The sequence below is a fragment of the Scyliorhinus canicula genome, chromosome 20, assembly GCF_902713615.1.
Source record: "Scyliorhinus canicula chromosome 20, sScyCan1.1, whole genome shotgun sequence".
Lineage (NCBI taxonomy): Eukaryota > Metazoa > Chordata > Chondrichthyes > Carcharhiniformes > Scyliorhinidae > Scyliorhinus > Scyliorhinus canicula.
This window is the reverse complement of record NC_052165.1, coordinates 89,457,396-89,480,353: the sequence shown is the minus strand read 5'-3', so window position 1 is coordinate 89,480,353 and position 22,958 is coordinate 89,457,396.

The following is a 22,958-nucleotide window of genomic DNA, read 5'->3' as shown; positions in this document are numbered from 1 at the left end:
CCCAGTGGTAGAATTGTAGGTTTGGGAGGGCTAACCCCCTCCCCCCCCCGGATTTTGTTTTGTAGGACCTTCTTTGGAATCCTCCCCCACCCTCATACGAACGCCATGATTGGTTTGTCTAGTGCTTTGAAAAAGGCTTGGGGATGTAGATCGGGATGGATCAGAGTAGGAAGAGTTATTTGGGCAGCACATTCATTTCGATCGACTGGACACTCCCCGCGAGGAAGAGTGGGATTGTGTTCCATCTTTGTAGGTCCTTTTTTTACTTCCTCTGTCCGACTGGCGAGGTTCCATTTGTGGATCTCTTTCCAGTCATGGGCTATTTGGATCCCCAGGTGGCAGAATTTGTGTCGGGCTTGTTTATACGGCAGTCCCGTTAGTGCTGCCTCCCCTGTACCGGAAAGATCTTGCTTTTGTTCATGTTGAGTTTGTAGCCCGAGAAGGCGCCAAACACTTTCAGGAGCGCAATGATTCCGTCCATTCTGATTTGTGGATCCAAAAGGTAGAGGAGCAGGTCATCTGCAGAGAGTGAGACTGTGCCCTCTGCCCACCCCCCTTTGGATCCCCCTCCAGCTTTTTGCTGCTCTGAGAGCAATTGCTAATGTTTCGATCGCTGGAGCGAACAGTAGCGGGGACAGTGGGGATCCTTGTCTGGTGCATCTGTGCAGCTGGAAGTATCGTAAGTTGGTGTTGTTGGTCTGTAGGCTCGCTAAGGGAACATTGGGTAGGAGTTTTACCGAGGAGATGAATCGAGACATTCTTACTATTTATTTCACATAGAGTTATAACTGGTATTTGGCATTGGTTCGAATTAACCATGTGTCAACATATGCGGATTGGACTTGGATGCCATTCGTAATCGAATGACATCATGTGTGCAGACAATGGGAATGATTACAGTGTTAGACCAATAGCTGCCTGCGTCGTTTCTCACTAATTTTGTACATTGTTGGTGCTACATTTTCGGTCTCCAAATTGGCTTCAATGCTATCAGAATGCTGAAAACAGGATGGGAAACGCAACTAAATAAATTCTGTACCCACTTGTTCAGACATGAGGAAGCAGGCCAGCATATCCAGTGAAATTGCATAAAACCTCGCACCACTTACCCCCTCATTTTGAACTAAAATGATCTATTATTGTTGGGATGTTTTTAGTGAGTTATATCTATATACCTAAATTTCACCTATTTCTACCTGTACCTACACTCAAAAAATAACCACGCCCACCAACGCCCACAATTTCAACGAGCCGCCTGGTCAACTGCTGATCTTCACAATATTGGTTTTGTGTTCACTGAATATCTTCCCACCCTGACTCCCCGAATTAGCCAATTGTTCACGCAGACCCGCGTATCTCGAATGGAACATTGGCTTTTGAGAATTATGAAATGTTTGTAACATTGAAATGACTTCACACCTGGAACACTGTGAGCAATGTAGGTCCCCTCATATAAGGGAAAATATACTTGCATAGGTGGCAGTCCAGACACGATTCATTGGGTGTGGAGGGACGTTCGTATGCAGAGAGGTTGAGCAGGTTGTGTGTAGTCCTTGGAGTTTAGAAGAATGAAATCTGTTCTTTTTTAGACATACAGAATTCTCAGCGGGACTTGACAGCGTGAATTCTGAGAGTTTGTTTCCCCCTCTGGAAAAGTCTAGTACCAAAAGACACAATCTCAGAGTAAACGTCTCCCATTCACCACAGAGACAAGGGGGAATTTCTTGAAACAAAGATAGTGCATGTATTGGATTAATTACCACAGAGGATTACAAAGACTGGGGTGTCCACTATATCGAAAGCTCAGATATACAGATTCCTAATTAGTAAACTAATCGAGAGCATTCGGGAAAAGGCGCAAAAGTGGAGTTGAGGATTATTAGACAAGTCCTGAACTCATTTAATGGTGGAGCACATCGCTGGGTATAATGACCTCCTTCTGCTCTTACATCGTATCGCTTCAAGGTCTTTTGGTTGTCTCCCAAACGTATTTGTGACCTGACATATCAGTGTCTTATGTTGTCTTGTTATTTCTCCATGTCTTGTTTCGCTAATTTTATCCAAAAACATCTGTAATTTTATTTAGTCATTTATAAATCACGGGATTCAATTCCAATTTTCTCACCCTCAAATTAAGTGCAGAATTTTATCAGTTATATTAAGAATTCTCGAAGAGTCGAAGCTCAGAATCAAAGAGATGAATCGGTTAAGTGACAGTAGATATTTATATAGGACCTGATGACTTTGGATCAGAATCGATGCTGTGAACGGGCAATTTTTACTCAGGAATCATGTAGAAATGCATTCTGAGGTTTCGGTTAGTTTGGCTGAAAAATCCTTGAACTGAAAATTTAGCCAACCCACTTTCTGTATATGTCAATGCTGCCACACTCGATGCGTCTCCCGTTATATTTCCGTTGATTTTTAATCAGTCGTCACAGTTTGCAGTGTTTTATTTAATTTTTTAAACAGCGCAGGTCACTACAAAGGATCATATGACATAGTGTGGTGAAATCAATATGTGAGAAATTTGCAGATTCGTCGCTCAATCTCTATCGAACAGCATTAAAACCACAATGTTTCAGATCGGGAGGTGAAATGGGACTGCATCTGAGCTCATTGGGGTTATGCAAACTTTTGCATGTACTGTTGTAAAAAAGAGCAGGGAGATGTTCCAGTTTTGCAAGCCAACATTTCTCAGTCTGCACTCCCCAGTTGACAAACCACATTTGGAAGCCACATTTAATGGCATTGAAGGTCGATAAAGCCCCTTGGCACCATCGTCGAAAGCCCAGAGTACTTTAGGATTGACACTTTAAATAATGGATGCATTCGTGGTCATATTTAAAGATTCTATAGACTCCAGAACAGTTTTACAGATTGGAGGATAGGTAATGTAGACACATTATTTTAAAAAGTAGCTGAAGAGAAAACAGGGAATTATAGACTATCAACCTGATGTTATAGTGGGGGGAATGTTACAGTCCATTAGAAACGTTTTATTGGCAGAGCACTTGGAAAATAGTGGTAGGATCACTCACAGTCAGCACGGATGTACGAACGGGAATCATGCTTGACAAATCTATTTAAATTCTTCGAGGATATAACAAAGAGAGTTAACGAGGAAAAAGCAGGAGTTGTGGTTTATTTGAAATTTTGGAAGATTTTCGAGAGGTCGCACAAAATGGATTACCGTGTAAGATCAATGTGCATATATTGAGATGGGTAGACAGGAAAAAAAGAGATCGAATACGTGAGTCTTATTCCAAGTCACAGGCAGTGACTGCTAGGGTACCGCAGCGGTGAGGGAGTTAGGCTAGAAGTTAAAGGCCAGGACAAACAGAGTTGTCATCTCTGTTTTGTTGCCGGTGTCACGTGATAGCGAGGCTAGGAATAGGGAAAGAGTGCAGTTGAATATGTGGCTGCAGGAATGGTGTAGGAAGGAGGGCTTCCGGTATTTGGATAATTGGAGCGCATTCTGGGGAAGGTGGGACCTTTACAAGCAGGACGGGTTCCATCTGAACCAGAGGGGCACCAATATCCTGGGGGGGGGGGGGGGGGGGGGGGGGGGAGGTTTTCTAGTACTCTTCGGGAGGGTTTAAACTAATTTGGCAGGAGAATGGGAACCGGATCTGCAGTCCAGCAACTAAGGAAGCCGATATTCAGGACGCCAAAGCACGTAGTGATGCAGTGGGGAAGGTAACACTTACAAAGTAGAGTACTTGCAGGCAAGGAGATGGGTTGAAGTGTGTATACTTTAATGCAAGAAGCATCAGGAATAAGGTGGGTGAACTTAAGGCATGGATCTGTACTTGGGACTACGATGTGGTGGCCATCACGGAAACTTGGATAGAAGAGGGGCAGAAGTGGTTGTTGGAAGTCCCTGGTTACAGATGTTTCAACAAGATTAGGGATGATGGTAAAAGAGGTGGGGGGGGGGGGGGGTGGCATTGTTAATTAGAGATAGTATAACAGCTGCAGAAAGGCAGTTCGAGGGGGATCTGCCTACTGAGGTAATATGGGTTGAAGTCAGAAATAGGAAAGGAGCAGTCACCATGTTGGGAGTTTTCCCCAGTAGCAGCAGAGATGTGGAGGAACAGATTGGGAAACAGATTTTGGAAAGGTGCAGCAGTCACAGGGTAGTAGTCTTGGGTGACTTCAACTTCCCAAACATTGAGTGGAAACTCTTTAGATCAAATAGTTTGGATAGGGTAGTGTTTGTGCAGTGTGTCCAGGAAGCTTTTCGAACACAGTATGTAGATTGTCCGACCAGAGGGGAGGCCATATTGGATTTAGTACTTGGTAATGAACCAGGGAAGGTGATAGATTTGTTAGTGGGGGAGCATTTTGTAGGTAGTGACCACAATTCTGTGACTTTCACTTTAGTTATGGAGAGGGATAGGTGCGTGCAACATGGCAAGGTTTATAATTGGGGGAAGGCTAAATACAATGCTGTCAGACAAGAATTGAAGTGCAGAAGTTGGGAACATAGGCTGTCAGGGAAGGCACAAGTGAAATGTGGAACTTGTTCAAGGAACAGGTATTGCGTGTCTTTGATATGTATGTCCCTGTCAGGCAGGGAAGATATGGTCGAGTGAGGGAACCATGGTTGACAAGAGAGGTTGAATGTCTTGTTAAGAGGAAGAAGGAGACTTATGTAAGGCTGAAGAAACAAGGTTCAGATAGGGCGCTGGAGGGATGCCAGATAGACAGGAGGGAACTGAAGAAAGGGATTAGGAGAGCTAAGAGAGGGCATGAAAAATCTTTGGCAGGTAGGATCAAGGAGAACCCCAAGGCCTTTTCCACATATGTGAGAAATATGAGAATGACTAGGGCGAGGGTAGGTCCGATCAAGGACAGTAGTGGGAGATTGTGTATTGAGTCTGAAGAGATAGGAGAGGTGTTGAACAAGTATTTTTTCTTCAGTATTTACAAACGAGATGGACCATATTGTTGGAGAGGACAGTGTGAAACAGACTGATAAGCTCGAGGGGATATTTGTCAGGAAGGAAGATGTGTTGCGCGTTTTGAAAAACTTAAGGATGGACAAGTCCCCCGGGCCTGACGGGATATATCCAAGGATTCTATGGGAAGCAAGAAATGAAATAGCAGAGCCGTTAGCAACGATATTTTCGTCCTCGCTGTCAACAGTGGTGGTACCAGAGGATTGGAGAGTGGCGAATGTCGTGTCCCTGTTCAAAAAAGGGAATAGGGATAACCCTGGGAATTACAGGCCAGTTAGTCTTACTTCGGTGGTCGGCAAATTAATGGAAAGGGTACTGAGGGATAGGATTTCTGAGCATCTGGAAAGGCACTGCTTGATTAGGGATAGTCAGCACGGATTTGTGAGGGGTAGGTCTTGCCTTACACGTCCTATTGACTTATTTGAGGAGGTGACCAAGCATGTGGATGGAGGTAAAGCAGTGGATGTAGTGTACATTGATTTTAGTAAGGCATTTGATAAGGTTCCCCATTGTAGGCTTCGGCAGAAAGTAAGGAGGCATGGAATAGTGGGAAATTTGGCCAGTTGGATAACAAACTGGCTAACCGATAGAAGACAGAGAGTGGTGGTGGATGGCAAATATTCAGCCTGGAGCCCAGTTATCAGTGGCGTACCGCAGGGATCAGTTCTGGGTCCTCTGCTGTTTGTGATTTTCATTACCGACTTGGATGAGGGAGTTGAAGGGTGGGTTAGTAAATTTGCAGATGATACGAAGATTGGTGGAATTGTGGATAGTGAGGAGGGCTGTTGTTGGCTTCAAAGAGACATAGATAGGACGCAGAGCTGGGCTGAGAATGTGCAGATGGTGTTTAACCCTGACAAGTGTCATGTTGTCCATTTTGGAAGGACAAATATGAATGCGGAACACAGGGTTAACAGGATGCTTCTTGGCAATGTGGAAGAGCAGATAAATCTTGGGGTCTATGTTCATAGATCTTTGAAAGTTGCCACTCAAGTGGATAGAGCTGTGAAGAAGGCCTATGGTGTGCTAGTGTTCATTAGCAGAGGGGTTGAATTTAAGAGCCGTGAGGTGATGATGCAGCTGTACAAAACCTTGGTCAGGCCACATTTGGAGTACTGTGTGCAGATCTGGTCACCTCATTTTAGGAAGGATGTGGATGCTTTGGAAAAGGTGCAAAGGAGATTTACCAAGATGTTGCCTGGAATGGAGAGTAGGTCATACGAGGAAAGGTTGAGGGTGCTTGGCCTTTTCTCATTAGAACGGAGAAGGATGAGGGGCGACTTGATAGAGGTTTATAAGATGACTAGGGGAATAGATAGAGTAGACAGTCAGAGACTTTTTTCCCGGGTGGAACACACCATCAAGGGGACATAAATTTAAGGTAAATGGTGGAAGATATAGAGGGGATGACAGAGGTAGGTTCTTTACCCAGAGAGTAGTGGGGGCATGGAATGCACTGCCTGTTGAAGTAGTTGAGTCGGAAACGTTTGGGACTTTCAAGCGGCTACTGGATAGGTACATGGATTAGGGTAGAATAATGGAGTGTAGGTTAACTTCTTAAGGGCAGCACGGTAGCATTGTGGATAGCACAATTGCTTCACAGCTCCAGGGTCCCAAGTTCGATTTCTACTTGGGTCACTGTCAGTGTGGAGTCTGTCCATCCTCCACTTGGGTGCGTGGGTTTCTTTCGTGTACTCCCGTTTCTTCCCACAGTCCAAAGATGTGCAGGTTGGGTGGATTGGCCATGAAAAATTGCCCAAAATACTATGATTAAGCTAGGACAAACGTTCGGCGCAACATCGTGGGCCGTGGGCCTGTTCTGTGCTGTATTTCTCTATATATCTATGAGTGATCGGACCCCAGCTCCTCACAATGTACATCAATGACATGGATGAGGGAACTAAATTTGCAGATGAGAGAAATCTGCCTGTCATTTTGACAATTTGAGTAAGTGAACAAATTGCATGGCAGATGGAGTATAATGTAATACTTGTGTGAGGTGATCCGCTTTCCAAAGTGCCCTGGGTATGATTGTGTACAAGTCACTGAAAGTAAGCCTCCAGGTGCAGCAGGCGGTGAGGAAGGCAAATAATATTCTGACCTTAATGCGAGATGATTTGAGAACAGGAGCAGGGCTATCTTGCTTCAATTATACAGGACCTTGGTGAGATCTCACCTGGAATATTTTGGCAGTTTTATTCTCCCTACCTCTGGGAGGATGTTCTTGCTATGGACGAAGTTTACCAGACTGATTCCTCGGAGGTGGGACTGATGTATGAGGATAGATTAAACCATATGTGACTTAATGTGTTGACTTTAGAACAATGATGTGGAATCTCGGAAAAACTTTTCACATTCTAACTGGCCTCGGCAGGTAAATTTGGGAAGGATGTTCCTGATGGTGACGAGTTGAGAACTAGGAGTCGTAGATGAAAGATAAGGGGTAAACCTTTTATGACTCAGATGTGGAGACATTTCTCCAATTAGGGAGTGGTGAGCATGTGAAATTCGAGACCTCAGAAATCAGTTGAGCGCAAAACATTCAAGAAGGTGTTAGACAGAGCTCTCGCGGATAAAGGAAATGAAAGGAGATGGCGGGGGTAAGGGGTTGGAGAAGCTGGAAATGGTGACTGAGCTCGATGATTCACCATGATCAGAATTGCGGAACGCACCCGAAAGGCCGAATGCCCCTCTGTGTTCATATTTTCTCAGTTTGCAGTTTCTATGTTAACATCTGGGAAAATCTTTTTCACTGACATTTTAATTGTTTTATTCATTCATGGGATGTTGGCATCTCGGGCTACGTCAGGATTCATTGCCCATACCGAATTTTTGTTCAGACGGTGGTAGTGAGCTGCGTTTTTTAATTATTGCAGTCACCGTGCTGCAGGTACACATCATTAACTGTGGAAATGGTGAAGCAGTTCAGGATTTATTTGGGGAGGGTTTCCAGGATTTTGACTTTGCCACAGTTAATAAACGGCCATATATACTCAGATTATCCACCATGGAGGCGGAATTACAGGAAGTCCTGTAATTTGTTTTTACTTCCCTGGTCCTTCTGGATGTCAGTTGCCAGCGTTTGGAAGGTGCTTCATTTGGTGTTTTACTGAGTTCCAGCGGTGCAACATTTCCTTGCCGTGCACAGTGCTGCCGCTTTTCGTCGGTCGTGGAGGGCGTGAATATTTGTGCAAGGAGTGCCAATCAAGTGTGCTGCTTTAATCTGGATATTCTCAATCTTCTTGAGTGTCATTGGAGCTGCATCCATCCAGACAAGAAGCGAGTTGTTATTTGCGGGAGCTTCTTATGTGACACCCTTCGCTCCGTTTCCGAGAGGCCCGGAAATGCACTATATAAATGCAGGTTTTCGTCACACCATATTGCATATTGTGGGAGCATGCCATTTGCAAATTTCCTGGATTGTCAGCTTTTGTAGTACGATTCTTTAACACAACCATCGCGTTACTCGACGACATAGCGCAGGGAAAAAAGCATGCAATAGTGGAAACATTCGTCGAAGGTATTAAAGGAAATTCCTCCATGGCAGTTATAAACAGCCGTGATTTGTTGACATTACAAGACAGGGAATGCGCCGGGAAATAATCCGGGTGTTCCAACAATTTTAATAAGTTTTAAAACGTTAAAAAAAAATCGCCTACTCATCAATTGTTGAACAAAGACTATTTGAGAGGAACGTCACCCTTATTATGTTCCAATTCTCTGATTTACAGTAACAACATTAACTTCCCCTCCCTAAAACTGTCACATGGGGAAGTTATGTCTCATATTTATACAGATGTAAGTATTTTCATCCGGTTTCGACATCTTGGAGGACAAAGGGACATTAAGGCTCATAATAAAGCCGACCAGCTGTATTTTTGGAGGATCTGGGACATCCTTCCCTTCACCTCCTTTCCCTTTGGTTTCCTCTTTTCTCAAAGTGTGAACGATGAAATGTTCGTTTTGTTCTTTGTCAACTTCAGTGAGTGCGAGCTCGACAGCTTCTTTTCCCATCCACCAAACAAAAAAAAGCCTTCCAATCTCAAATTTAAATGCACATCCACTGAGGACTCCCATCAATCGCAATATAAAATTGAAAAGAGTCGGGCCCAATGCTCCTCGTGCCAGTTTTAGTGAAACGATTCCCTTATCACATAACATTTATCGATAGTTCTTGCAACACCAGCCAGTAGAAACCTAACAGTTTTGTTGTAATTAAAGGCAAAGATTATTCCAATGAAATTTGAGTTATTGTGAAAACCATTCATTTACTTCTAAAGCAAGACAATGTAGGTAATTTCGCACAATATTTCATTCACAGTACAAAATTTTCATCCCTAAGTTATCGCAGTGTCGCTTCATTACAGCTCTTTTAGTCATCTTCAAAGAGCAACACAGCACAGGAAGAGGCCCCTTGGCCTTGCAAGCCTGCACCGACCACCATGGTACCTGCCTAAACTAAACCCGTTTGCACTTACGGAGTCCGTATCCTTCCATTTCCACCCAGTCATATATTTCTCTAGATTCCCCATAAATGCCGTTAGCGTACATGCTGCCACCATCTGCACAGGCAGCGGGTTTCATATATTTACCACCCTCTGTGTGAAGATTTGCCACGCAAATCTGTTTTAATCTTTCCCCCACGCACTGCAAACCTATTTTCCCTCGTACTTTACTCTCCTATTCCAGGAAACAGCAGTTGATTATTCACTCTGTCCATGCCACTCATAACCTTCCCTATTTACGGGGAGAAAATTCTGCGTTGTAAACAGCATGATTTTAAAGAAAATTCCATTAGTCAAAATAAATGCGATGTACTCTTTTAGAGCATGCGGCCTTACACTTCCTACTGATTTTTTTATTCGTATGCACTCTTTAGCAGAACACCGAAATCTTTTGTGGAAAGTCACCAGCCACATGGACCATTAGAATACTACGCAAATCATAGCGATGTAGTAATCAGGAATACATTCATTCTCATAGAGCATAGAACAGTACAGCACAGAACAGGCCCTTCGGCCCTCAATGTTGTGCCGAGCCATGATCACCCCACTCAAACCCACGTATCCACCCTATACCCGTAACCCAACAACCCCCCCCCCCCCTAACCTTACTTTTATTAGGACACTACGGGCAATTTAGCATGGCCAATCCACCTAACCCGCACATCTTTGGACTGTGGGAGGAAACCGGAGCACCCGGAGGAAACCCACGCACACAGGGGGAGGACGTGCAGACTCCACACCGACAGTGACCCAGCCGGGAATCGAACCTGGGATCCTGGAGCTGTGAAGCATTTATGCTAACCACCATGCTACCCTGCTGCCCATGCTTCTCATGTTGTGTCTATGGATGTGGGGAGGTCAAACGCTATTGCCCATCCCTAAATACACTTGGGAAGGTGGTAGTGAGCTGTCACTGAAAATAAAGTGGCTTGCTCGGCCAAGTGAGCATTTAATAGTCAGCAACATTGCTGTCCAGTCACATGTCGGCCAGAGAATGACGTGATTTTTTTTCTTTCGTAGATGGAATGTGTCAACCAGATGTTTGTTTTATGACAATCGGCAATGGTTTCATGGTCATCATGAGAAAATGAATTCCAAATTGTATAAAAATGCCGCCATCCCCTGTATTGATTTTGGAACTCGGGTCCCCAAGACATTTGTCTGGATTTCTACACAACTAAACATATTCTCACTTTTTGCCATATCGATGATGATAACGTCTTTATAAAGACAAGGGTAGAATGTTTAATATTTAATAGTTAAAATAATCGGTTATTGCGGAGAGGAAACTAGTTGAGGCGGTATCATAGATTATAGAGTCTCGCATTAATAAGAGAAGTGAAGGTGGAGTCAGATAAGACCTTGTGATCATTTTTCAATCTCCTTTAAGTGCTGAGCGAGACATTTAGCGCGCGAGGTAATGGTTTTGGTTAAAGGATAGATTCCCACTAGAAAATCAGTGAAGGATTCCTCCTGCCTGGAGACCGGCCATTGATTCATTAGTGGCGAGCAATTTCTGGAATAAACACTCAAGATTGACAAGGAAGGTGTTTGCGCATGCACGCGTATTTGTGTGTGTGTGTTGGGGGGGGGGGGGGGAGGGATTAAATGCATTTTCCTTTAGATGGAATAAGAGGGTAATAAAGAGATGTGACACTTTTTATTTGTATTGTTATTTGATCCTGTGATCTGGGTATCCAATGGAAAAGCCAGTACTTGTTCTCCGTCCAGAATTTCGCTCGAAACAGTTAAACAATCGTCTGCATTGCTCTCGTCTGGAACGGCATGTAGACCAGACCAAGTGTGGAAGGCAAATGTCCACTGAGTAATCTTACTAACACAAATGCCTTGATGGTTTTCTTTGTTGAGACTAGACTTCAATTAACTCTTTGTTAATAACTTTTTTCTTTGTCAATAACCGAATTGATTTCTTGTCAGCTTAATTGTCCCATGACATTGGCCTCGGCGCATCATTGCTCGCCCATTAAATTCAACACGGTGTCAACACATCCCTCTCAACAGGGCCAACGTCATTGTGTTACACACACCACAACGAAAAGTGTCATTTGTTTAACATGTTTATTAAACAGAAAACAAAAGTTCCATTGCCATTTGTTTTGGTTTGCGCCTGCAGTGTCACAGGTTACTGTTTGGGTCTTGGTGACGTGCCCAATGAGCTATTAAAGAAACATATTTTTGAAAGGAGCTAGCAGGTGAATACAGTACATATATATTAATTCATTAATATATTAATAATGACGATAAAAACAACACTGAAATTGAAGGTCTTAATATGTAATGGAAACGGTTCCATGAACTTAAATGATCGGCTGGATGTAAATATTTTTCATTATAAAAATGCATTGCATCAAAATTTACCGTCGATTACACACAACGTATTGTGGCTTGGTGAGCTCAAGCTTCTTCAAAGATGAAGCAAAACTCTGAACAAATATAGCATTTAACGCGCAGCAGCAAAATAAATTCTCTTCGCAAAGGATTTTATTTCAAAAATCTAGTCAGAGTGATTTTCCTCCATCGTTTGGCTCGATATTCAAACAGTCACCTGTACGTCAGAGGATCACATGCTCTCAGACAGCTGAGGCATAACAACGGAGTGACAACATTCGATGTTGCCCGGATGGGCAGCACGGTGGCGCAGTGGTTAGCACCGTTGACACACGTTAGCAACCTGCACAGTGGTCCTAGGTTCGATCCCGGCCCCGGGTCACTGTCCGTGCGGAGTTTGCATCTGATCCCCGTGTCTGTGTGGGTTTCGCCCACAACCTAAAGATGTGTAGGGTAGGTGGGTAGGCCACGATAAATTGCCCCTTAATTAGACTCTAAGTATTTTTAAAAAATTATGTTGCCCGGCTACTTTTATAGTTATATATTCAGCAAGTGCCCCGTTAACAAACTGTGCTGATATAAATGACTGCTGAAGGCCACCTGTGGAGTCAGCTTGCAAATCACTAATTTCACTGAATAGTGGAAAGGCTGAAAGAATTAAATTAATTAGGCCTAATCCGAGTCCTCTGGTTTATGACTAATTTCCGCGAACCTCAGGTTCTTTGAAAGTGATGATCGTTCTACGAACTGCACATTGGGACGGTGCGTGTGACCTACTCATCTTCTTACATTTCAGAACAGTAAGATGTCTGAAAACACCAGGTTAAAGTCCAACAGGTTTGTTTCAAACACTAGCTTTCGGAGCACTGCTCCTTCCTCGGGTGAACGGTCATTCACCCCAGGTCATTCACCTGAGGAAGGAGCAGTGCTCCGAAAGCTCGTATTTGGAACAAACCTGTTGGACTTTAACCTGGTGTTGTAAGACTTCTTACTGTGCCCACCCCAGTCCAACGCCGGCATCTCCACATCAACACTATTCCAGACCTTTTACCCATATTTTGAAATTAAAACGCACACACCAGTAATTACAGTGTAACTGACTATCTTGAAGGATCAATGGTAAACAGAGAAAGTTTTGCCACCCATTGAGGTCATGCGTTATATGATAGGTTTCCAATCAAAATATTTCTTTCCCTAAGCCTATTTGGAGAAAGAGACAGACTTTCAAAACATTCCGTCTTGCGTTCATCAAGTTTTCAATTCTTACACCCATTGTTGTACTCGTGTCAACCAATCATCACTCTCGTCTCCTGCAGTATAAATCGCTTCCCCCGTTACTGGTAAGAATTCCTCCAGAACTACCCTGATGAGTGTAAGGCGAAAAAAAAACCTTAACAGGACGCCTCGTTTTTTAGCAAGACACATGTCCTGTACGAGCACACGATTATTTATCACAAAAACGTAATGCTGCCTTCATGATTTATTTTTGCTCTTCTATTTTATTTTAATTAATTTCGATTACCCAATTACATTTTCTCCACTTAAGGGGGAATTTAACATGGCCAGTACACCTAACCTGCATACCTTTGGGTTGTGTATTGTTTGATCTTCTGAGTGTATCCGATAGTTAATTTCCATCTCAGAAATTATAGTTATTGATCCAGCTTTGGTCACATTGACATTCAAACTTGCACTGATCACTTTGAAAACAAATCGAACTGTCTGATTGCTGCCACACTTAGCAAAGCTCCTTGCAGTTTCTTATGAATAAATTTAAAAAGCGCAAACATGCATTGCAAAACAGATGCAACCTGTGTAATTTTGAATACCCTCAATAAACTGGAACTGCAACAGCCTTTAAGAACCCTGCAAGTGTCGAAAGTCGTATTCAGTACAGGTATTTTAAGGGCCTCCTGGATGACCTGTTTAAGGAATACGCCTTGCCACATAATCTTTTCATTATAGAATAGAACAGTACAGCACAGAACAGGCCCTTCAGCCCTCGATGTTGTGCCGAGCAATGATCACCCTACTCAAGCCAACGTATCCACCCTATACCAGTAACCCAACAGCATTTATGCTAACCACCATGCTACTCTTCTCTTGTTTTTCTGTCTCTGGCACATATTCTCTCTTTTTGCACATCTAGTCTCCCCTTCTCCCATATTATGCCCCTACCCATATGCCCCCTCGCTACCCCATGTTGTGTCTATCACACTGCATTACTTTCGCCCGTTCCCCAATGTTGTCATTTCTCTCTCTCCCCATGTTGATTCTCGCCTCTCCCGACTCAATATTCACACCCTATCACTTCCCACATGTTATAGAAACATATTATTCGATAAAATAGGACCAGGAGTAGCGCATGTGGCCCTTTGAGCCTGCACCATCATTACGTATGATCAGGGATGATCATGCAAATTCAGTGCCCCACTCCCGCTTTATTTCCTCCAATATTTACTTCCTCTCCCTCGCCGAAATCCTTGCTTCACCCACATTGCTCTCTCTCTCTCACACACAGACATTCACGCACACGCACACACACAAATTCACTTTGCTCCGACCATGTTTCTCTTTGTGTCCTCCGATGTTGTATCAACCAGATATGTTTGTTCCCTCTCACCAATGTTGCCTCTCGCTTCCCCATATTGTCTCTATCTCATTTCTCTATTGCATGTTCTCATCCTTTCTCTTTCAAATATTCTATCACTCTCCATCTCCAGTTTTCTCTCCCTATCTCTCTTTCACGTTATGTGCTCTAGCACTCCTATATTCTATCTCTCCCATTCTGTTACTCTGCTATTGGCCTTAATTTACTGCCTAACTTTCTATCATGTACTGTTTCACTCTCACTCAATTTTATGTTTTTCTCTCGCACATTTTCTCTCTGTCCCTCTCTCTTTATCTCTATTTGCTCTCTCTGTGTGTCTCTCCTATGTTATCACTCTTTCTGTTCCTCCTCGTAAGATTCATTTGCTTCCCAATTATATCTCTCCCACTTAACAATATAAGAGCTAGGAGCAGGAGTAGGCCATCTGCCCCTCGAGCCTGCACCGCCATTCAATGAGATCATGCTTGATCATTTTCTGACTCAATTCCACCTTCCGTCCCGAACACCATAACCCTTAATCCCATTATTCTTCAAAAACTATCTATCTTTTCATTAAAAGCATTTAATGAAGGAGCCTCAACTGCTTCACTGGGCAAGGAATTCCATAGATTCACAACCCTTTGTGTGAAGATGTTCCTTCTAAACTCAGACCTAAATCTAATCCCCTGATTTTGAGGCTACACCCACTAGTTCTGCTTTCACTCGCCAGTGGAAACAACCTGCCGGCTATCTATTCCCCTCATAATTTTATATGTTTCGATAAGACCCCGCTCATCCTTCTAAATTCCAACGAGTACAGTCCCTGTCTACTCAAGTTCTCCTCGTAATCCAGCCCCTTCAGCTCTGGGATTAACCTAGTAAATCTCTTCTGCACACCCTCCAGCGCCTGTACGTCCTTTCTGAGATAAGGAGTCCAAAACTGAACACAATGCTCCAGGTGTGGTCTCACTAACACCTAATCCAATTGCAGCATAACCTCCCTAGTCTTAAACTCCATCCCTCTAGCAATGAAGGACAACATTCCATTTGCCTTCTTACTCACCTGTTGCACCTGCAAACCAACTTTTTACACCACATGCACTACGGCACCCAGGTATCTCTGCACAGCAGCATGTTTTGATATTTTATCATTTAAATAATAATCCATTTTACTGTTATCCAAAATGGATAACCTCACATTTGTCAACATTTTATCCCATCTGCCAGACTCTAGCCCATTCAGTTAACCTATCCAAATCCCTCTACTGACTTTCAGCATCTTCTGCACTTTTTGCTTTACAACCCATCTTCAAACGTGGACACATTGCCCTTGGTCCCCAACTCCAAATCATCTACGTAAATTGTGAACAATTGTGGGCCCAACACTGATCCCTGAGGGACACCACTAGCTACTGATTGCCAACCAGAGAAACACCCATTAATTGCCCACTCTTTGCTTATATTAATTAACCAATCATCTATCCATGCTACTACTTGACCCTTAATGCCATCCATCTTTATGTGTAGCAGAAACCTTTTGTGTAGCACCTTGTTAAAGACTTTCTGGAAATCCAGATATACCACATCCATTGGCACCCCGTTATCTCCCGCACTGGAAAATGTGCTGAAAACATTGCACTAAATTAGTGAGGCACGACCTGCCCTTTATGTACCCATGCTGCGTCTGCTCAATGGGAAAAGTTCCATCTAGATGCTTCTCTACTTCATTCTTGATGACAGATTCCAGCATCTGCCCTACTACCGCAGTTAAGCTCACTGGCCTATAATTACCCGCTCTCTGCCTACCTCCTTTTTTAAACAGTGGTGTCACGTTTTGCTAATTTCCAATCAGCCAGGGCCACATCAGAGTCGAGTGAATTTTGGTGAATTGTCACTAGTGCATTTGCAATTTCTCTAGCCATCCCTTTTAGCACTCTGGGATTCATTCCATCAGGGCCAGGAGAATTGTGTACCTTTAGCCCCATTAGCTTGCCCATCATGACGTCCTTCGTGATAACAATCATCTCAAGGTCCTCAACTGTCATAGCCTCATTTTATCAGTCACTGGCATGTTATTTGTGTCTTCCACTGTGAAGACCGACCCAAAAAACCTTTTCTGTTCCTCAGCTATTTCGTCATCTCCCATTATTAAATCCCCCTTCTCATCCTCTAAACGACCAATATTTACCTTAGCCACTCTTTTTTGTTTGAGATATTTGCAAAAACTTCTACTATCTGTTGTTATATTCTGAGCAAGTTTACTCTCATAATCTATTTTACTCTTCTTTATAGCTTTTTTTTTTTTACAGCTTTCGGCTGCCCGCTCAAGATTTCACATTCCTCTAGTCTCCCACTAATCGTTGCCACTTTGTATGCTTTTTCCTTTAATTTGACACTCTCCCTTATTTCCTTAGATATCCACGGTCGATTTACCCTCTTTCTACCGTACTTCCATTTTGTTGGTATAAACCTTTGCTGAGCACTGTAAAAAATCGCTTAGAACGTTCTCCACTGATCCTCAACTGTTTCACCATAATGTCTTTGCTCCCAGTCTACCTTAGCTAGTTCTTCTCTCATCCCATTGTAAGCTCCTTTGTTTCAGCACAAAACACTAGTGTTTGATTTTGCCTTCTCACCGCCATCTGTATTTTAAATTCCACCATATTGTGGTCGCTCCTTCCAAGAGGACCCGTAACTATGAGATCATTAATCAATCCTGTCTCATTGCACAGGACCAGACCTGGGACCGCTTGTTCCCTCGTAGGTCCCATTACATACTGTTCTAGGAAACTATCGCCTCCAGGCGGCCTTGACCCACCTGCTTAAACCAATCGAAATGCAGATTAAAATTCCCCATGATAACTGCTGTACCATTTCTACATGCATCAGTTATTTCTTTGTTTATTGCCTGACCCACCATAATGTTAGTATTTGGTGGCCTATAGAGCATTACTATCAGTGACTTTTTCGCCTTACTATTCCTGATTTCCACCCAAATGGATTCAACCTTATTCGCCATTGCACCTATATCATCCCTTACTATTGCCCACATGTCATCCTTAAATAACAGAGCTACACCAACACCCTTTCCATCCACTCTGTCCTTCCGAATAGTTTGATACCCTCGGATATTTAAACCCCAGTCCTGACCATCGTTTAACCATGTTTCAGTAATGGCCACTAAGTCAAAGTCATTCACGATGATTTTCACAATCAACTTATGTACCTTATTAATAATACTACGGGCATTCAGGTAAAGTATACTTATGTTGGCTTTTAAACATCTGTTTTTAATCTTAACACCTCGATCAGTAACCTCTCCTAAGTTATATTTCCTCTCAACTTTTCTCCCAATTTTCCTTGTCGTTGACCCCATATTGTCATGTAACAACTTGCCACGTCGCTTACCATTTATGTTTTTACTTCCCGCCATTTGTTTCTGTCCCTGTTTAACTACATTCCGACTTCCTGCATCGGTTCCCAGCCCCCTGCCAGATTAGTTTAAACCGTCCCAAACAGCTCTAACGAACAACCCCTCGAGGACATCGGGTCGAGTCGTGCCCAGGCGCTGACTGTCGGGTTTGTACTGGTCCCACCTCCCCCAGAACCGGTACCAATGCCCGAGGAATTTGAATCCCTCCATTTTGCACCTTCTCTCGAGCCACGCATTCATCCTATTTATTCTAACTGTTCTACTCTGACTAGGTCGTGGCACTGGCAGCAATCCAAAGGTTACTACCTTTGAGGTCCTACTTTTTAGTTTATCTCCTAACTCCCTGAATTCAGCTTGTCGGACCTCGTCCCGTTTTCTACCTGTATCGTTGGTGCCTATGTGCACCATGACAGCTGGTTATTCACCCTCCCCCCTCGCAGAATGTCCTGCAGCCGACCAGAGACTTCCTTGACCCTTGCACCAGAGACGCAAGATACCATCCTGGAATCTCGATTGCGTCCGCAGAACCGCCTGTCTATTCCCCTTACGATTGAGTCCCCGATTACTATTGCACTGGCATTCCTCTTCCTGCCTTGAGAGCAGCAGAGCCAGCCACGGTGCCATGAACATGACTGCTGCTGCCTTCACCTGGTGAGCCATTTCCCTCAACAGTATCCAAAGCGAGATATCTGTTTTGCAGGGAGATGACCAAAAACGGCACCTGCACTGCCTTCCTACACTTGCTCTGTCCCTTGGTCACCCATTTCTCTCTCCCTCAGTAACTTTCACCTGCGGTGCGACCATCTCACTAAACGTGCTATCCACGACGTCCACAGCTTCGTGGATACTCCAACGTGAGTCCATCCGGAGATCCAGCGCCGCCAAGCGGTCTAACAGGAGTTGCAACTGGACACACCTCTTGCACGTGAAGGAGTCAGGGACAGTGGACATGTCCCTGAGCACCCACGTCGCCCACGAGGAGCTTGACCCGGGTCTGGGATCTCCTGCCATGTCTTAAACCTTAGGTTAACTTACGCAACTACAATTCCAAAAAATGAAAGAAAAAATAAATAAATGAATCAGACAATGAAAAGAAAAAACTACTTGCCAGTCACTTACACGGGTTAAAAAGCGCCTGCTCCCCACCTACCTTCAAATTCCCAAACTCACTCATTGCTGTGTCTCAGTCCTGGCTGTGTCTTCTCTGGCTCACTGTGAGAACTCACTTCGAGTGAGTCACAAGTTGTTCTTTTGCAGAGTTGACAACCCCCACCCCCAGCTGCTTTTTGATCAAAGTAGATTAAGGTGACTGACACTTAACTGCCAGCCAGTTATGTGAATGGGTGGGGCAGCCCTTGTTAACCTGCAGTGCACAAATCTAGATTAATTTAAACTCCAGAAATTCAAAAAGGAACAGTCTTATCGATTGAATTCAATTCCCACCTAGCTTCAAATTCCCAAACTCACTATTTGTTGTGTCTCACTCCTGGCTGTGTCTTCTCTGGCTCACAGGGAGATGTTGCCTCTCACTCTCCCTCCCATGGTTCCTCCTCTCTTTCTCTGTCTTGTTGTTTTTCTCTGCTTGCTCTGTTGTCTCTCACTCTTTCTCCCGCCAAAACGTTGTTTATTTTCATTCTCACTCTCGCTGTCCCTCCATCTTGCTCACTCTCGTCCATGTTTTCTTGTTCTGTCACTCACTGCCTCCCTCCGTTCCCCTCACTCAATCACTCAATAAAACACTCACTCATAAATTCTCTTCCTCTCACTCCATGTTGTCTCCCTCTCCCCCATGTTATTTTCTCTGTCTCGTCCCTCTTCTCTCTCTCATACCACTCTCCCATTATCTCTCTCCGGCTCTACTTTGCTTGGCTTCTCTCTCATTCTCTTTTCTCTTTATCCCATGCTCTCTCTCTCCTCTCTCTATCGAGTGTTGTCTCCCTCCGTCCAAAGTTACTACTGTCATTCTATTGATCGCCCATATGCTTTCCATCACTTCTCCCTATCGATTGTTCCCATTCTGTCTCTCCTATGTTGTCTCCCTCCCGTGCCTGTTCGGTTTTATTCACGTCCATTGTTTTCTCTGTCTTCTGTCTCCCTCAGTCGCCCATGATTTTCTTTTTCTTTATATATTTAGCTCTCACATACGTGTTCTCTCATAATTCTCTCTCTCTCTCTCTCTCTCTCATCCCTGTGTTGTTTCTCTCCTCTCCATATACCACCTTTCCCAACATATCATTCTCTCTCTTCCATGGTTTTCTCGGTCTTCCGCCATCGTCTTCTTCCTCACGCTCCGTTCCCAATGGCGCCCCTGCTTCCCATATGTTCCCTACCACCACCCATCGATCCATCTCTCTCTTATTCTTTCCTACTGTAACTATCTCCTCCTACTCGTCCTATTGTTTCTCCCCTATTCTATCGCATATTGCCTCTCTCTCTTTCGCTCACGTTGTCTCTACATCTTTCACTCCTCCTTTCAACCCATGTTCCATGTCTCTCAGCCCACGTTCGTTTTCTCTCTTTCTCATCTATATTTACCATGCTCTGTACCATGTTACGTTTCTCTCCTCCATTCCCTATTTCCTCTCTCTCACGTGCTCTCTCTCCATCTCCCGTTCTGTCTGTCTGTCTCTCTCAACCCATTCTCTCTCTCTCTCAACATGGCCGCTCTGCGCTCCATCTTTCATGTTTTCTCTTCCCCATGTTGTCTGTCTGTCTCTCCATCTTCCTCACTTTACCTCTCTGTCTGCCACGTTGCCTTTCTCCTTCCTCTCTATATTCGATGTTCTCATTCTCTCCCTCGCATGTTCTCGCTCCTTAACCTTCTCCCTCATTCCTTTCCCCACTCTCCCTCGATCTTACATTATCAATCCATTGTTCTCTCTAATTACCTCCACGCTATACCACATTCCTTCCTCTATGTTTATCTCTCTCTTTGAAATGTACTCCTGCGCTCTCTATTGCCCATGGTGTCTGTTTCTCGCGTTACCATATTTTCTCTCCAATATTTTTTCTCGGTTTCTCTTTCCCAATTTCAGATCATACAATCTTTCTCTTTCTCTATCCAATATTCTATCTCTCAACTTCTTATTATTATATAACTATCTTTGTCCTATCTCATATTTTATATATTTAGTCCTCGCCGACATGTGCTTATGGTAGCGTATCAACCCTTCCTTCTAAGTTTCGTTTTTGCAGTCAGCCAGATAAATTTAAACTGCCAAGTCCTATCGATGGAAATTGTGCTTTCCTCGAGCCATTCGGCCCTGTTCCGCTCTCGTATCGCTGCACAGTAGTTAATGACAAGTTTTAACCACGCAATAATCAGAAATGTTGGTTCCCCTACTGTCGCTTTAATTTTTTTGCCAGGAGAAGTGACGGCAGCTGTTTCTTTCCGACGGAGGACTTCCAGGTTCAAATATGTGCCTGTTATTTCCTGATTATTGTTCTCTGGTACTTCAGACTGGAGACCCTGCAATGGAGAACACACCCAAGAAAACTAATCAAAGGCTAATTATTAGAAATAAGTCAAACTGAAAATCTCGTAAGCCAGATTTCTATGAAACGTGCCAGAACAATCTATCCTGTTGACTGCACGGGATATACATTTAGATGGTGTTTTGAAAAAAAATGAACGAAATATAAACTCAAAGGTTTATTTCAGGAACATTCTAAATTCACTCTTTATGGTTTGAAATCCATAGTGTTAGCACCACATTTCAGGAAAAATGATTGTGGCTTAGAAAATGGTACAATCTCTATAAATGGCACATTACTGGCACCTTGGTCATCTTGGGGAAGTTGAGATCAAACGGTTTTGTGTTGCTGAGGGTCGGTTGTGGCGTCAGGGTCGGGGCAGCAGGAAGCATGGTGGTTAGCATAAATGCTTCACAGCTCCAGGGTCCCAGGTTCGATTCCCGGCTGGGTCACTGTCTGTGTGGAGTCTGCACGTTAGGTGGATTGGGCATGCTAAATTGCCCGTAGTGTCCTAATAAAAGTAAGGTTAGGGGGGGTTGTTGGGTTACGGGTATAGGGTGGATACGTGGGTTTGAGTGGGGTGATCATGGCTCGGCACAACATTGAGGGCCGAAGGGCCTGTTCTGTGCTGTCCTGTTCTATGTTCTATGTTCTATATTGTTATTGCTGCTGACCAATAGGCTGATGATCAAGTCGTGCTCTCGAGACACGGGTTATAATTCTATCACAGCTGGTGATGGAATTAAAATTCAATAAAAATGCGGGATTATAGGTGTTTTCACTAATCTGATTAACGCTTGCACATTTAAGGAATAAAATGTTCTGTTCTTGTCTGAGCACTCTGGGTCTGTACTTGGAGTTTAGAAGGATGAAGCGGCTCTTCCTGAAACTTACAGGATACTGCGATGCCTGGATAGAGTCGAAGAGGAGAGGATGATTCCACTTGTAGGAAAAACTAGAACCAGAGGGCTCCATGTCAGGCTAAAGGGGAAATCCTTTTAAATAGAGATGAGGGGGAATTTCTTCAGCCAGAGGGTGGCGAATCTTTGGTACTCTTTGCCACAGAAAGCTGTGGAGGCCAAATCACCGAGTGTTCTGAAGACAGAGATGGATAGGTTCTTGACTAATAAGGGGATCCGTGGTTATGGGGAGAAGGCAGGAGAATGGCGATGAGAAAATATCAGCCATGATTGAATGGCGGAGCAGATTCGATGGGCCGAGTGACCTAATTCTGCTCCTATGTCTTATGGTCTTATAGTCTAATATTCAAAAAATACATTTTGAGGTCGTGTTGAAGTCAGATATAGAAATAAGGTCTTTGGACAAAAGGTGCCCACTGACTTAGGTGCCTGTACAAGAGGGAATTTGTAAGAATAGATAGTGTACAAACAATGCGTGAGATTTCATAAACTAATAATTACAAATATCAGAAAGGAAAGACACACAATTAAAAGATGTTACACAAAATGACTGTTAGCTGAGTTAGCAATACTAAAGACACAAAATGGCTTTTAGCTGAATTAGCCACATTCCTGAACAACCATCAGCTGGGTTAAGATGCAAACTGATACGAAGAACATAATTCAATTACAGACAGCAGAGATAGTCAGGAAGTCACGGATGATTGATATTAAGGCTTTGAA